Below are 17,074 nucleotides of genomic sequence, written 5' to 3'. Positions count from 1 at the left end.
CAGAAAAGAGCCAGAAAGATTAGGGGTAGACACATGATAGAGCAGGACACTCACACAGAACTGGGGAGAACTATTTGAGCAACTACTATAATACCTCAAAGAAAGTGCAAAGGCCTTTTTTTGGGGGGGGGGGGGAACTATGGAGTCAGGAAAAGAGTAAACAGCTGCCTGCCTGGAACTGGAATCCCAGCCTGCTCTCTACGTGGTGGCCATGAGCAAGTCTCAGCAACCCCTCTGAGCCCTTCTCACCATCTGTGGAATAATGAGACAAGAAAACTCTCTCTAGCTCTCAGGGTTACTGTGTGATTTAAGCAGAATAATGTTGTAGAAGTGTTTTGTCAATCGCAGAGGGATTCCTGTCCTGGAAGATGCAGCCTGCTGTCACCAACATCATCAAGTCCTATTCCAGCATTTGGCCTGGGATTTCCTCCCTTCTCCCTTGGATGCTCTCCCTTGCCAACTTCATTTACTAGCTCTCCTCCCAGGCTGTGCACTGTTAAACTCCTAATTCAAAATAACCTGATAAAATGCTCTTGGGGGACTTGCTGCTTCCAAATAGATATCCAAGGACCGAGTTGGCCCCAAACACAAAATGCAGGGCCCCAGTCACAGCAGAGGTGCATTCCACAGGCCAGCAAAGCTCACCCCAGCCCCTGGCTCTCTGCAGCCAGCTCATTAAGACCTAATCACCAGGGGGCTGATGGAGAGGCCAGGTGGAGAAAGCTGTTTGTCCAGACGTGCTCAGAGGAAATCAACTCATCTGCTGCAGAGATGCTAGCCTGGGAAGGACCCCAGCCTTGTCCCAGACTTCTGCTCTCTTTTCCATCCCTTTCCTTAGAGTCTGATATGGATCCCCAGGGTGGAGACCCAAAGAACCAGCAACTGTGGGGACTTTGCGAGTCTCAAAGTACGTGAGTTCAGCTGATCTCCAGCTGAGCTGTTTAACTCTATCCACATTTTACCAGCCTGCTAAACTGGAAATAGTGTGAGTGTTAACCTGGATAGCAAGAAGGTATGGCCCAAGGCCCTGGGCTCTGTTGATGGCTTCTCATAAAGTACCTTACCTCTCGTCCAGCCTCAGTTTCCTTGCCTGGACCTTGAGAATAGCAATACTCCTACCTGACAGAAGCACCTAGAGGGACTGAATGAATGTGCAGAAATAAGCCTGGATCCCCAGCTCCCAAGTAAAGAGAAAGGTGTGGCAGCATGCATCTGTTAGCCCAGTGTCACAGAAAGCAGAGACATGTGGATTTCTGGAGCTTGATGGTCTGACAGCCACCTAGAACATCCAGTTCCAGATCCTGTCTCAAAGTTAATTGAGAAGTGTAGGCTTGGATTTTTTCAAAACCCACTTTAATAAGGTTTTTTTTTTAAACACTTTTACCTCCCTTCAAGCCCACCACCCACCGAGGTAGTAAAAAGGGAAGTTTAATAGGGCAAAGGGCAATGTGGACCCATTTAGAAATAGGGTTTTTTGGCAGGGAAGTAGGGGCAATTCCAATCTTTGTTATCGGGATATCAGCAGTTCAGTTCACACAAGTCAGCAGGGGTAGCTCGATCCACTCACAAACACCATTCACGAATCAGCAGTGGCAGTTTGATCCAAAAGAAACCACAAGGCTCTGCCAATCTGCCTGAGTCTGAGGAAGCAGCAGGAAGCCAGCGAAATATCACAAGAAGTTTTTTGGTGCGTTTCTCTCTACAAAGTCACAACAAATGATGACCAGCAAAGAGTGTCAAGGCGAACCAATGCCACACAGCATTGTCCGCTGTCTGTTGGGTTCTACTTATACCCTTTCCAAATATCACATGTCCTCTCAAGCTCTAGCAAAACATCATATGTCCTTTCCCAGGCAGCTTCCAGAAAAACACTACGTGTCTGTTCTCAGCAAAACATCCTCCTCCCATAAGACAGCTTCCAGAAAAACATCGCATGACACAACTGAGTCAACTGAATCTCAAAAAAAAAAAAAAAGTTTCACTTCAGAGAATAAACAAACTCCGGATTCCATCTCAAAGCTGATTGAAAAAGACATCCTGACTCCCACCTCTAGCCTTCACAGCCATACACAAGTGTGCACACACGCGCATCACATGTGAGTCTACATACACCCAAAACCACCCTGAGGATCACCAAAAAGGAGATGCTCTCTCCAAAATAGGCTGTTTATGCAGGTAGGAGAGGCTTCTGGACACCTCTCCTGTGACTACCTACTATGTGTCAAATGCACATAACCTCCTTAAGCCCAAGGGGCACATGATACAGGTGGAGAGACCTAGGGCCTGGATATAGAGAAACCAACACAGGCAAATATTCTATCATTCATTCATCCATCCATCCATTCATTCATTCATCTTAAAGACAACTTCTGAGTGCTACCTGGTGATATATGCTGCTACTCACAGAAAGCACTACCCCCTTTGTGAAGCCCCGCCTTCCTATGGGCTGGTCTCTGGATCTCTCTCTCTCTCTCTCTCTCTCTCTCTCTCTCTCTCTCTCTCTGTGTGTGTGTGTGTGTGTGTGTGTGTGTGTGTGAATGCATGCATGCACCTGTATTTAGCACAGAACTGCCTCATTGTTCCCTCCTCATAGTCTGTACTAGAGTCCCACTGGAAACATCACTGAAGCAAGGGAAACTAACTCACTCTAATGTAACCAACGTGCAGCACAAACCAGGGCTTACTGACAGTAACAGCATCGAGAAATGGCAGCAGCTGGAGCTGGGAGATACCTCAATATGCAATTGTGAGGATAGGAGTTCAAATTCTAGCACCCGTGTAGCAAGCTAAGTGTCACACAAACATAACTCTAGCTACAAGGTATCCAATGTCGTCTTCTGACCTCATTTGCACAGCTGAACACAGGTGCATGCACATATATATGCAGATAAATAGATAGATAGATAGATAGACAGACAGACAGACAGACAGACAGACAGACAGATAGATAGATAGGTAGGTGGATAGGTGGATAGGTGGATAGGTGGATGGATGGATGGATGGATGGATGGATGGATGGATGGATGGATGGATGGATGGATGGATGGATAAATGGATGGATGGGTGGGTGGATAGATGGATGGATGGACAGATGGATAGTTGGGTGAATGGATGGATGGATGGATGGACAGATGGACAGACAGAAAGCCAGATAGAATCTTAAAAGGAGGAAAAGAACAGCAGTAGCTGGTGAGTTCTGGATCTACTTGTGCCTGGACAGAAGCAAATACTACAGAAATGTATCTTAATCTTCCTTATCTTCCCAATCCAAGGTCACTCAGCCAGAAAGGAGCAGAGAGAAGCAGGCCTCAAAAATCTGTGAGCCTCAACACCTTATCTCCCTGCTTCCGGAATCCACACATACCCCCTCTGCCTCTGGCAAGGTGGGTAACTAAGCGGGTTCCAACCCACTCTGAGCTTCAGCTTCCCATGTACAAACTGTTAGAGTTGGACTTGCTCTTCAGCTCTTAACTACCTAGTGCCTTGACCTAGGGACGTGGATATAATTCGAGCTTATAATGCTCAGCAAAATAAGCCAGTCGAGAAAAACAAAAAATTGAACTTTCTTATATTAGTCAGGGTTCTCTAGAGCAGCGCTTCTCAACCTGTGGGTCTCAACCTCTTTGAGGGTTAAATGACCATTTCCCAGGGATTCCCTAAGAACATCCAAAAAATACAAATATTTTCATTGAGATTCATATCAGTAGCAAAATCACAGTTATAAAAGGACAATGAAAATAATTTCATGTTTGGGAGGAGGGGTCACCACACCATCAGGAACCATATTAAATAAAGGGCTGCAGCATTAGGAAGGTTAAGAACCACTGCCCAAGAAGATGAGAACAAATAGATTATAAAATTGTTGTTGTTGTTGTTGTTGTTATTATTATTATCGTAATCATCATCATCATCATTACAGCTGTCTCACAGATGAGAGAGACTGAGAACCAGTTGCTGTCATTGAGGCTAGGCAGCTTGGCAATCCCAGTGTGGTACCGAAAACCTGGAAGGTTCTAGAAGGTCAAAGATGGAAGCCTGGAAAACAAAGGTTCTGCTGTGAGAGGAGACAGCAACAGCAGCAGCAAAAACCAACTCAGCAGCCATAGGGAAGGCCAGGCGGACAAAGGGCGAGAAAGATCTTCCTTCAGACACGTCCCTCTCTATCTGGGCTAGCGGAAGGTGCTGCCCATTCCTGGCGTGGGTGGGTTCTCCCACCTCCATTAAGAGAATCAGGAAGGTTACTTAGTTGAGGCTCCCCATTCAGATGAGGCTAATTTGTGGAAATAAACCAAACATCACAGACATCTTAAGAAGAAAGTCTGAAAGAATGGTGAAGGGGAACAAGACAGGGTGATTGGGGGAGGAATGCTGTGTGCTTTCTCTCATATTAAGAACATAGACTGGTGTGTGTGTGTGTGTGTGTGTGTGTGTGTGCGCGCGCACACACACATATCAATCCTGTTCAGGCCTTTAGAACCTAGGAAGAGACCCTCCCTGGAGAAGGGGACTAAGAGTTCAGATAGATGGAGCCTCAGCCTATCAGAGGACAGCCTCCCACAGGATGAACCCATAGATGGAGCCTCAGCCTATCAGAGGACAGCCTCCCATGGGATGAACCCTGTTAGACATCTTCCCCCAATACAGCTCACCTATGCAGCAGCAAAGCCTCGTTCTACCCCCCTGTATGAGTTAATGACCTCACAATGTCAGATTCCACAGGTCAGAGGCTTGGGCACAGCATGTAAACACCAAGGGCTTCATGGGAAGGGATTGGGCTGCCTAGCCCTTGTCTAGTGTGGATAGCATCTGTCACTGTGGCACAAGAAAACCAGAACCAAGTGGAATCCCCAGAAGAAAGCTTTCCATTCTTCAAGGTGAGAAAAAAGACTCTACAGTTGACACCTAGGTCCTATGGGTCAGGAGGCAACTCCAAGGTTTTCAAAGTGTCCAAAACCTGGGGTATTCCTCTGACTTCTTATCTGGGTCTCTGAAGATTACAGAGCAGGAGACCTCCCAGGGCACAGAGCCTGCCATGCTGCCATCTCTGTGTGAACCCATCTTCTACCTTGCTTTCCCATAGCCTTGCCCTTTGAAGCCCCCACCACTTCAGGGCACTCTTCTGGTGTGATATGAACAGGTTGGCTCTCAGATGGTGGCTTGGAGAGTGTAGTAGGCTCAGGAGCCTTCTAGCAAGCATCAAACTGTCAACGGCTGACGTCTCAGGGAGAAAGCATGCCATCTTTCTTGTTAAGGGCACAGGTGCAGATTTAGGGTCACTGCCGGAGACCCTGAATACAATCTCCCTTCTTTCACCATTCATAGGCATGGCCCCCATGTCATTCCTCGTGGATAACACCCCTGTGCAGCATGCAAAAGAGAGAACATGCTAAGCTAAGAGCAGACTGTGACCAGAGCCTGAGCTCTACCTTCTCCAGGAAGCCTTCTCTACCCTCTTCTGGCATAATCTCTAGCAGTGGTTCTCAACCTTCCTAATACTGCAAGCTTCAACCATAAAATTATTTCATTGCTACTTCATAACTGTAGTTTTGCTACTGCTATGAATCATAATGTAAATATACGATATGCAGGCTATCTGAAATTTGACCCCTGGGGGTGGGGAATGCCAGGGGTTCAACCCAGAGGTTAAGAACCACTGCTATAAGACTGAGCCACATACCATTACCAACTTGACAACATGCTACGGGTGGCTTGCTTAAATCCTCACCAAAGCCTGTGAAGAGCATCTTGGGGACAAGGAACTCCTATAATCCTATACTTTCCCTGCAGAGCCTTGAGCAAAGTGTGTGATTAATCAGAGCAGCTCTATGGAAATCACCAGATGAGTGTGATCAAGTCCTTCCCTGACCCCTGTGTGCTGGCCACACACTGTATTTTTCCTTCAAGAAATCCTCTATATATTTCTCGCTCTGTCACCAGCTCTGTAAGCACCCTCTGAAGTGGAAACTTAAGGGTTCTTTGGAAAGTAAGCTGTATTGGATGGTGATTTGTTGGGGCAAACGTGAAGGAGCTTTTTTCTGAAGCAGACACAGGTGAAAGGATGTTCTGCTAAAGCAAGCACATGAAAGAACATGTGATGAAGGCTAATGACATGCATGTATTGGTCCACCTTAAACTATGTAGTGAGCCTTGTTTATTGGAAGTCCATAGAGAGAGACACACCACAAAACTCCTGGTGGTGTGTGGCCATGTCCTGCCACTTCCGAGGATTTGGATTGATTGGCAGAGTGATGTCAGCTGAGACAGACGCATGTGGTGAGTCAAGACCCGTGGAGGACATGTGATGTTTGGAGGGGGTATAAAAAGGAGTCAACCGAGTGATGGAGGCTGAGTTTGGCTTCTTACACAGCTTGTCTTTGCTGATCTTTACTTTGTAGGGAAATGCACAGCTAAGAACTGCTCCTGTCATCCCTGCTGGTCCAAATCCCTCCCGCCTGGCTGTGTCTGCTAGGTCATGTCACCTGCTGCTATTCCAACACTACTGAATTGGACTGCTGATATATCCGTGAAGTGTTCGAGAGTGGATCGAGCTGCCACTGCTGACTGCTGAACTGCTGACTTCCTGACAACACAAATGGTATTTGCACCAAAGAACCATTTCTAAACAGGTCCACCTCCCCCCATATCCTTTCTTTTCCACAACCTCTGATAGGTGGTGGGCTAGAGGGGAGGGTAAAGTACTTAAGAGCCATCATTAAAAATAGGGTTTGAGAAAAATTAAAGTTATAACACCCCCAAAAAGTCGTGTCACCCTGGAACTGTAGCTGTCCCAGGAGAAGTTTGTCCCAGGAGAAGTAGTTCAGGCTTAACTGGAGCTAGTTGGTGACTTCTAGTCCCACACAGCACCCTAAAGCAAGATCTCCCTGGGCCTTGATCAGCTCACCCTTCCTGGATAGCAAGGGCTGATGAGGAGGAGACAAGAAAGAGCTTTGACCTATCTCAGTGTCTGGGGTGCCCAGGGCAGCTATCCCCAAAACCATGGACAAATGGGTGCTGAGCAGGCTGCTGGGGTCTGCTCATTGAGGAAGGAAGGAAATGTATCAGATTCCATCCTCAACACAGCCCTGCTCTGGACATTTTTCTTCACTCTTCCCCTTCTACCCCTAACCCTCCTAGGATTTCCAGGATGAGATTCCTCAATCACATCGCTTTCCACAGCGTCCAGTCTGTCACAGACTTGTGCCTGCCGGGCATCCTGGACACAAGGACATCGTATTAGCTACAAGCATCCTCCACCCTGGATGGGCTGTGAGGGTGGCCCATAAGACATGTCCATACAAAAGCCTTCATCCAGAAATTACGAATTTTCTGGTAAGCTTAAGAGGACATTCTATACTCTTATTTGTTCAATGTTGCAATGCCACACAAGATAACAGGTGGTCGGAGCTGAACCAAACCACACCCTGAAAGGGGGTAGGGACAGAGAACCATGATTCCTACAAAGGTATTTCGTGGCATTAGCTTTACCTGGGCCTGTACATTTGTGAGTGTGTAGCTTCTGTGTTCTATGTGTCTGCTGGGGTGGGCCTGTGAGGAATGTGGGAATGTGTCATCTCCATCCAGTTGTGGCAAAGCACAAGGGTGCCAATCAATGACCAGGCATGAGACCAATGGTGCTAAGAGAAAAAAGATTTTTCAGTTATCTTCCCAGGGAGGTTTCTCATCTAGCCTTGGCCCTAACCAACCATGTAGCAAAGGAGAATCCATACCCATCTGGCTGCAAAGGTCCTTTGGTCAGACTCCTCACGTACAGAGGAGAAAAGTAAAGCCCAGAGGGAAAGGCATAGGCTCAAAGTCACACCGAGAAAGAGCTAGACCTAGGTCTTTGGTCCTCTTTCTCAAGCCTTGTCTTCTTGTATGAGTTGACACTGTCTGACAGCAGTGATAGAGCATGCCTAGAGAGACTTGGGAAAACAGTGGCACCCACTGCTCCCCAAACCACGGCAGTATAGATAGTAGTGCCCAGTCGCTGACTGAGCTTTTGCCACAAGCCACATAAAACCATATGCTGCCACCCCTACAACCTGAGTTCCATCCCCAGGACCTATGAGGTGGAAGCAGTCTCAAAACTTGACCATTGACCTCCACATGTGCACTGTACTACACACACACACACACACACACACACACACACACATACACACACCCCAAAAATAAAACTAAACCCTTTAAATTTTTATTCACATTTATTATTATTTCTAGATAACCTGAGAACACCTCGAGGTTGAAAGATAAGCCATCTCTTTTGCTGGATGTATTTGTTGAGCCAGCTTTTTCACACCAACTAAGATGGGTCTGTGTTGAAGTTGGGTCTGTCCCTGGGAAGATGGCTCGGTTTGTAAAAATGCTTGCCCTGCAAGCATGAGTGTCTGAGTTCTGATCCCCAAAGCCCACATACAAAGCTGGACATAGCAACATTCTCTATATTCCCTGGGTTGGTGAAATGGAAGGATCTCTGGAAACTTGTGGGCCAGCTAGCCTGGCTTACATGGAGAAGTCACAGGCCAACATCCTAACCACCACATGCATGCTTCCCACGCTTACAGGTACACCCCACACAGAAATACACGGAAATACACACACACGTGCACACTGAATAATCGAATAAATGAATGGCTTGGGCCTACGGGCTCTTCAGAGGTCCTGTGGCCAGTGTGAAGGGTCCTAGAGATCATAACTTCAGGCTTCCCAGCCTGCAGCCTGACCCTCCTGAGAAAGCAGCCACATCTCCTGCCTGCTGGGCTTGCCCAAGTCACAAACTTCAGCCGCCATTTGTCAACCCATCTCACTAAGAAATTTCCCCAGACTGCTGCTCTGGGCCCTGCAGGGCAGGAAGCGATCATGTTTCTACCTTCTAAGCCTTGGAGACCAGACACCTTCTCCCCTTTCTCCCTGAAGGCTCTTCTGCACACCCCACCCTGGCTCCCCACTATGCCAGCCCTGTTAATTCAGCAGCCATTCCTCCCGACTACAACACCACACAGGTGTACTGTTACCTGCCTTGTTTTCAGGAAAGAAAGTAGATTTTTGGTTGGTGGCCAGTTAGGGGACCTGGGTATGGGCAGAGAGCCACAAACCCGGCCCCTCCTTAGGGAACAGCCTAGCATGTTATCTGGTGCTCCTGAAATCCAAGTCGGGTGGTGGGGCAGCCAGGTGTGCCCAAGACAAGACTGTTTTCCTCTCAGGGAGGCCTTTGGGGGAGGGATCCCCTGTGCGGCTCTCACCTCCCAGCATCCTGGGCCTGGATCTCCTTGTTCCTGATCCTTAGCTATGAGTTCTGAAGTCTGGCCTCTAACCTTTGACCTCTGATACACACACACACACACACACACACACACACACACACACACACGCACACACGCACACACACTTCTTGTTTCCTGCTCCCCATGGCTCCTTGGCAGGACCATCCAGCCTTCTTCTTCTCCCCCAACCACAACACTCCTCTTCTAACATGTTTCCAGTGAGCTATTCTACCTCCCTGGCACTCAGTGCATCCTGGGAGCCAATTTATCCCAAGGGCATCGACTGTCACTCCTTGGTACCACTTAGAGACAATCTTGTCCTGAGACCAGATGGCAACCCTACTCAAATCCCTGCTCAGTCATTTACCACCTGTGTGACCTTGGGCAAGACACCGAACCACTCTGAGCCTCATTCTTAATATGAGGTTAATGAGAGGCCCTACCTCCAGGGATATTGGCAAGAGGATAAGATGAGATCGCACGCATGCAGGAAAGAGACGAGCTCTGGGAGCATCTCATAACTGCTAGCCTCGGTCCCTATCACTGTCAGGGACAGTGCACAGAATGTGACCAGTTCCTCCAACTCAACTGGCTGTCTGCTTCCCCACTGCCCTACACGATTCAATATATGTTTTCCTCGGGCGTTTTTACTGTTCTATTTCCCTTTATAATGTGTGTAGATCTCTTATGCATCACTAATTAAGTTTATGTATGTTCCCTGTGGGCCACCTAGAGTATTTTTAGTAATAAGGCAGAGAGAGCAGGTACCCAGAGAGCACAATAGAGAATGAAGGCAGAGAAGAGCCTCAGAAAAAAAGACAGGACTGAGGTGCTAGGAGGAGCAGGAGGGAGGACTTGATTGTCTGAGAGCAGAAAGCCAGTGAAATACATTGTAGTCTGTGTGGAAGACACTTCCTGCATTCCCCAAGAAAGAGAGCCCCAGCATAAGGAGATGGAATGTGGCACTTCTGACCCCTGTAAGTAACAGCTGAGACCTTGAAACATGACTGGAAAATCCCCCATCATTGGATCATGTTAGTACACACCTTGTACACACACACACACACATACACACGCACAGACGCATGTACATGTACCCACCCATATACACACTCTTATTCACACCCAACCTAGCACATACCCATTACACACCATGTACATACACACCCATATACACATTCCTGTACACACTCATATTCATATCCATCTACACTCACATGACACACAGAAACACATCCACATCTGTGCACACATACCTAAACACACACCCTATATACATACACATGCATACCTATGTACATGCACACACACATACACATGCTTGCCTGTATATACACACATTACACACATGCACACCTATAAACACGTACCCTTATTCATACACACAACAGGAGAGTTCCCCATCATCACTCATCTCCACAGACATTACACACACACACACACACACACACGTACACACGTACACCCATACACACATCAACATACATACACTCATATGTGCATACACATATACACGCATTTACATATGCACTTACACCTGTATATCTATGCCTATACATACCCATATAGGTGTGTATACATATCCATACATATGCATCTTTATTCATATACCCACATATAGATACATGCATGCCTATAAATACACACCTATTCACACATGCACCATATATATATATATATATATATATCCTTCTCCATACTCATACTCATGCTTACACACCCATACACAGACACTCTTACCCATACACACATAAACATACATTCATATGCACATATTCACATTCATCTGCATACCCTTACAAATATACCCAAACACACATATACATATGCACATAGCTATACATGTAGCATGTAATACATATGCATACATATGTGCACATACCTATGTACACTCACATAAACTTTTGTGAACACATGTCACACACACAGAACGTCAAATAAGCACACACGTCTTTGTTCATAAACTAATGCATTCCCACACATGTATCTTAGCACAGTTATATACACATCCACACATGTATTCACATGTACACATGAAATGGGAGCTTCTGGAAGTATCATGTGATGCAGATTCACATGGTGTTTTGCTGAAGCAGACCCATAAGAGGACATATGATGAGAGTGATGAGAGAGAGAGAGAGAGAGAGAGAGAGAGAGAGAGAGAGAGAGAGGAGGGAGGGAGGGAGGGAGGGAGGGAGGGAGGGAGGGAGGGAGGGAGGGAGAGAAAATAAGTAGGATTCAATGGACAGTGACTGTGCACTTGCATAGCTAGCTGTGCAACTCTTCGTTGGTCTCCAGTCTTGACTGATCTTCACTTCATTGAGCAAAGGACTTCTGGCATTCTGGCTGGTCCTGGTCACTCCTGCTGACTCCTGCTGATTCATCAGAGGCTTAGAGGTTTCTGCTGGATTCTGCTGCTCCTGGTGATTCGTGTTTGGTGACACTTTTGAACTAGACTGTTGTTATCCTGACAAACGGAGATTAGAATTGCCCCAAAGAAATACTTTTAAACAGGTCCACATCCCCTTGTCCTATTTACCATCTTTTCTCCCCTACCTTTGGACGGTGGAATAGAAGAGGGGTTGAAGCGTTTGAGAACCCTTATTAAAGTAGGTTTTAAAAAAAAATCTAAGCCTAAACATATATACACTCATTACGAATACACCCATGTATGTATATAATATATATATGATCTATAATATACCTATATATGTGTATATAATACCTATATACATCCATATACAGTCACTAGGATCCCCATATAAATAAATCCTGAATGTGTACCCATACACTTATGAAGGCACACCCACACACTTAAAAAGGCATGCTCACACACTTATTAAGGCACACCCACACACTTATAAAGGCATGCCCATCCTATACATATTGGTAGGAGCACATACCCCAGAACTCTCTGGAGGGCATCTCCACTCCCCTCAGCACCCAATATTATTGACACCACCTACCCAGCTTCCTGGGTCCCACCTCTGTCCAGTGAACTCTCCGGCCTTGCCTTGTGTACCTGCTGCTGACTTTGGAGTGTTTCCTGAAGCTCTCCAAGGACAGGAAGAGATGGCTCCCTAAGCCACTAGGACATGGCACCTTGCTACACCTTCACCCATCCAGGTCAAGTAGCAATTCTGACATCTGCCTATCTCCTCTTACCTGAGGCCTACAAGGACCCTAAATCCATGCCCCACAAATGAGGTATTCACTGCTCCAACACACACATTTTCAATGCAGTTTATAGGAAAAGGGATTTCATGGCTCCCTTGAAACAAAGAAGGTCAGAACACATTTCCTAATGACCCAAAGGCGATGTTTAGGGTAATTAATCAACACTTCATCACCACCTAGAGATTGTTTTATATCCAAGACATATAATTAAGAAAACTATAAGCAAGCTTGTTGTGTATTTTTTTTTGTTCCTAAAGAATGGTAATTACCCTCTGCACCCGACACATCTAAGGGCTCTCCCCAATACTTAGAAACCCAGGAGAAGTTGACTTTGAGGTGTCTCAGCAAAGACCTAGCAAGGAAGGAAAGTACAGGTAGCACAGGGTTTTGCTCAGGCCTTGGATGGGCTCGTTATGGTGCAGCTGCACAGTACTGGGGAGGAAAGGCACCCACAATAGCTAACCGCACACTATTGCTTAATTACTTCAGATCAGCACCTCATTTGCTGAGGGTGCAATTGAGCTGCTGTGGATGTAATTACTTGCCAGGGACACTACTTAACAATGCAGCCACAGTGGAAGAAGTGGGGAGCCTAAGATGGCTCTATTCTGAGGTCATGACTTCACATCCTAAGACTGTGGACCCTGGCAGTTCAGACACCACTAGTAGCTCCCAGGAAGCAACACGCAGAGCAGGACCTTAGAAAAATCCACTCCAAGGTATTCAGCGGCTAGCAGGGCACTCATGGGTTGATCCTCCCTGGGGGCGAATCTGGGGTTCAAACAGCTCTCCTGGGCTCTCAAATATCCCAGGCTTGATGCTCCAGCTAGTGCATATTTCAATGCATGAGATCAGCTAGGGCAGAGCTGATAGGTAGTAGCTAAATCTGCTGGCATTGAAGGGGAACAGAGACAGAGCCACTGGTATGCAAATTCTCAGGTATGGAAGCAAAGCTCACCTCCGAAGACCCAGGGGGTCTGTCCATGTCTGCAGAAGGGCATAGTGGCCATGGCGAGATCCCATGTTTCCACAGAGGGAGGATAAGGCACTGCACAAACAGGTGTGTATATGCATACACATGTGCACACACATCATTATGGAAAGAAAATTCTTGTTCAATCCAGAAAGGATCAACAACTAAATACCCTGTTTCCCGTGTCACAGTCTGTGTACAGGTGGCTTTTTCAGTCATGCCCTAGGGAGAGTAAATGCAAGCTCTGAACTATGTCACTGTCTCCCGGTGTCACCCAAAAGTCATTGAGTCACAGAAAACAGATTTAGATAAGATGTGAAAGTTTAAGTATAAAGGATTTGAAGCAAAATCATCTGGACATCAAAGTCAGATTGACATGGGTTCAAATCCTAGATCTGCCACTTACTTCTCCTCAAGGGTACCTTGAAACTCTTATTTAGCTAATGGATCTCAGTGTGTCTGTCTATGGGTATAAATGCCAGGGTTCTTTAGAGAAACAGAATTGATGGAGTAAATGTATATGAAAGAGAAGTTTGTCAGGGCAGTCCAACAGCGGCTGTCTTCATGCTGGAGAGCCATACAAAAGGTAGCTGTTCAATCTGTGAGGCTGGATACCTCAACAAGCCTGGAACTGTTGGCAAGTAGGGCTCTCAGAGAGCTACTGTCCTTCTGTCCACTTTGGAAAGCAGAAAAATACTCAAGTGTCCACAAAGGATGGCAATGCCAGCAGAGACAGCAGCAGCAGGGTAGATGACTGCCACTGAAACATGCAGGCAAGTAGGCCAAAATCAAGAGCTTCCCCCTCATACTTCCTCAGAGGTAGGCTGCCAGAAGAAAATGGGTGAGTCCTCTCATTTCAAATAACCTGATCAAAACTATCCCCACCCACCCACCTCCAGTTCTCGGGGGTGATTCTAGATTCTGCCATGCTGGCAGGGACTATAAACCGCCACAGTGGGATTTCTCAGAGAACTTCCCACAAGGAACAACAGCGAAGATTGGGAGAAATAGCACAAGTTGTGGCATCAGCTCGTAGCCTAGGGCCCAGGACCACAGTTCATAGACCAAGTGAGCTTCGAGCTCACACCCACTTCTAAGCAAATACTACTCCAGTCATTTCTAGCTTGAGACCTTCAGCCAGAAACTGTCTGGACTAGTCCCTTGCCTGCAGAAATAGATAATATCTCACTGCATTTACCTCATTGGCACAGGGTGAAAAGCACACAGGAGTCATGGACAGACGAGGTTCCAAAATGGGCTCATGAGCCTTGGTCATTTATATTTAATCCCATCTTGGTTTTCCTTCTATTTTCTTTCTTCCTTCCTTCCTTTCTTTCTTTCTTTCTTTCTTTCTTTCTTTCTGTTCATTTTTTCCTTAACTGTACAGAATTTTTAATTTTGTGTAATGACATGTTGATTCTTGAGTCTATTTCCTGTGCTATTTAAGTCCTAGTCATATATGGGTCGATGTCTATACGCAGGTGAGAGCAGGCACAAGAGAAGGCAAGGCCTGTGATTGGGCAATGAAAAAGAAAGGCAAGCTGAGAAGTTTGGAGACATTTTTGAGACAGAGAGTATGGAGAGGGAGAGGAAGGAAAATGAAGGAAGAGAAGGACGACCCAGATCCATGTGGCTTTAAACAGCCACAGGTAGCTATGAATATCATGTAAGAGATGGAGAATTACAGGACAATTTGTCTTATCTAGATGGGCAGTTCATATCAATATCAATTGGCTCTGAGTTTATTGTGTGGATGTTTTGTGGGCTGAGAATTTACTGATGTAACTGATTGATAAACCCCAAGCCTCTAGAGTTTTGATTTTTGCCAGGTTACAGGGATTGGTGACAGCTAACTGTGAGATGGGCGGTCATTGCATGGGGCTCGTGTAGCAGCAACCCGCCACAGGAACTTAGTGAGCAAAGGGTCGGAGAGTCTGTCACGATGAGAACACCCCGCTGGTGCTATGTGACCCAGAGTAGCTTGGGATGGAAAAATCCATTTTTTAATATTTCCCGCTACAGTCAGAAAGCACGTACCTATGCCAATACCTTGAAGTATTTTATGAGTTTTCCTCTAGCTGGTTTGAAATTTTGGGTCTTACATTCAGGGCATTGTCCCATTTTTGGCTAGTGTTTGCAGAGTGATGGACACAGACCTACTTTCATTCTATGTGGAGCAGTTTCCCCAACACTGGAGAGACCTTTCCTCGGTGTATGTTTTGACACATTGGGCAGTTTCCAGGAAAGAGGCAAGAGAACCAGATTCCCTCAGCACTTACCAGAACCAGGACCTCCAGGACCCTGAAGCTCCATTAGGGAAAACCCCATGAGGAAGGACTCATTAGCATTCAGGAGGTACTGAGCAACATGTTGAGGGGAGGAGATAGGGGCTGAGGGAGATGGGAAGCCATATTCTTCTGCATTTAAAACGTCTTGTCAGCATATCTCCACCAGTTCCCTCTGTGTCCTTTTAGAAAAATTGAAAGCAAGTCGCAGCACATACACTTGTGTGCAATTTCTCCTATACGAACAATAGCCCATGTATACTCTTTTTTTTTTTTTAATCAATTAAGACAGACATATCTTAGGCACTCCTTGTTCTGGTTCTTTTCATGATCAAATGGGTACAACCTAGTCTCACCTTGGAAGAAAATCTCAATGAGGAATTATCTGAACCAAATTGCCCTGTAGACCTATATGCAATTGATTGTCTCAATTGGTCATTGATGTAGGAAGGACCTCCCCAATGTGGGTGGCACCATTCCCTAGGCTGGGCCCTAAACAACGGTGAAGAAAGCTAGAAAGAACACAGGCAAGACTCCATGCATTTATTCTCTTTTCTCTTCACTGAAGATGTGGCGTGTCTAGTTGCTTGAGTCCCTGTCTTGACTATGACCTGAAATTATAAACTAACTAAACCCTCCCATGTGTTGCTTTCATCTAAGTATTTGCCATGCAACAGAAATGTAATTATAATACCCTCCCATTTTAGAACTCCAATTATGGCTTACTCTTTTAACTGATGTGTAACGCCCATCTTGGCATAAATGCTTTACAAATTTCCTACCCATGGACATTTTAAATAGCTTCAGGAATGTTAGGAATTGTATAAGGAAGGAAAGAAACATGGGAGGGATGCCCAGAGCATGGGAAAGGCAGATTTCCATCCTTCCTAAATGCCACTGTTTTCCTAGCCCTATGGGTCTTCTTGGCCCCCAGATATGTTCCATCACCCCATCATTCTATTCAAGATAAAGATACCAATCCAGGCTGTGAATGGACTACCATAGGACCTATGGATTGAAGTAAGGTGGAACAGAACTTGTAACATAAAATCCTAGTTTTCTGTAGGTACTTGGAGCAGAAACAATGGATGTTTGTAGTTCAGAGGCCAGGAAAGGGGATGTGGTTGTGAGATGAACATCAGGGTGGATGTTCACAGAGACTCCTGACCCGCCTATTCCCTTCCAGAAGATAGAAACTGAACTCCATCCTTCTAGGACTATACACAGAGAGCTGGTGGAACTATGACATCAACCTATGTACACACGTCACACATGTGGCACATAGGTAAATGCATACCCTCCTTGGCCACCTTCTATTTTATACATAAATAGCCCTTTCAGCTGTGAAAACCAGAGAGTGCTCTAGTTGTCCTTAA

At 46.1% G+C, this 17,074-nt stretch overlaps 1 long non-coding RNA gene across 7 annotated transcripts; it reads left to right on the top strand.

Moving 5' to 3' along the window:
• The first annotated feature begins 4,051 nt into the window (after positions 1–4,051).
• LOC108349711 (uncharacterized) lies at positions 4,052–11,890 on the top strand. 7 transcript variants are annotated; one of them, XR_010063328.1, is made up of 5 exons: positions 4,052–4,179; positions 4,720–4,874; positions 6,396–6,595; positions 7,135–7,329; positions 9,713–9,902. It is a non-coding gene; the product is annotated as an uncharacterized LOC108349711 (long non-coding RNA). The 7 variants fall into 7 exon arrangements; XR_005499786.2 differs by lacking the exon at positions 9,713–9,902 and adding an exon at positions 11,562–11,890 and having other exon boundaries at positions 4,053–4,179; positions 4,711–4,874; XR_005499787.2 differs by lacking the exon at positions 9,713–9,902 and adding an exon at positions 11,562–11,890 and having other exon boundaries at positions 4,056–4,201; positions 4,711–4,874.
• Positions 11,891–17,074: the final 5,184 nt, after the last annotated feature.

This window comes from Rattus norvegicus, chromosome 1 (genome assembly GCF_036323735.1).
Source record: "Rattus norvegicus strain BN/NHsdMcwi chromosome 1, GRCr8, whole genome shotgun sequence".
NCBI classification, from domain to species: Eukaryota; Metazoa; Chordata; class Mammalia; order Rodentia; family Muridae; genus Rattus; species Rattus norvegicus.
Note: the sequence above shows the minus strand (reverse complement) of the source record. Positions and strands in the feature narration are given on the sequence as shown.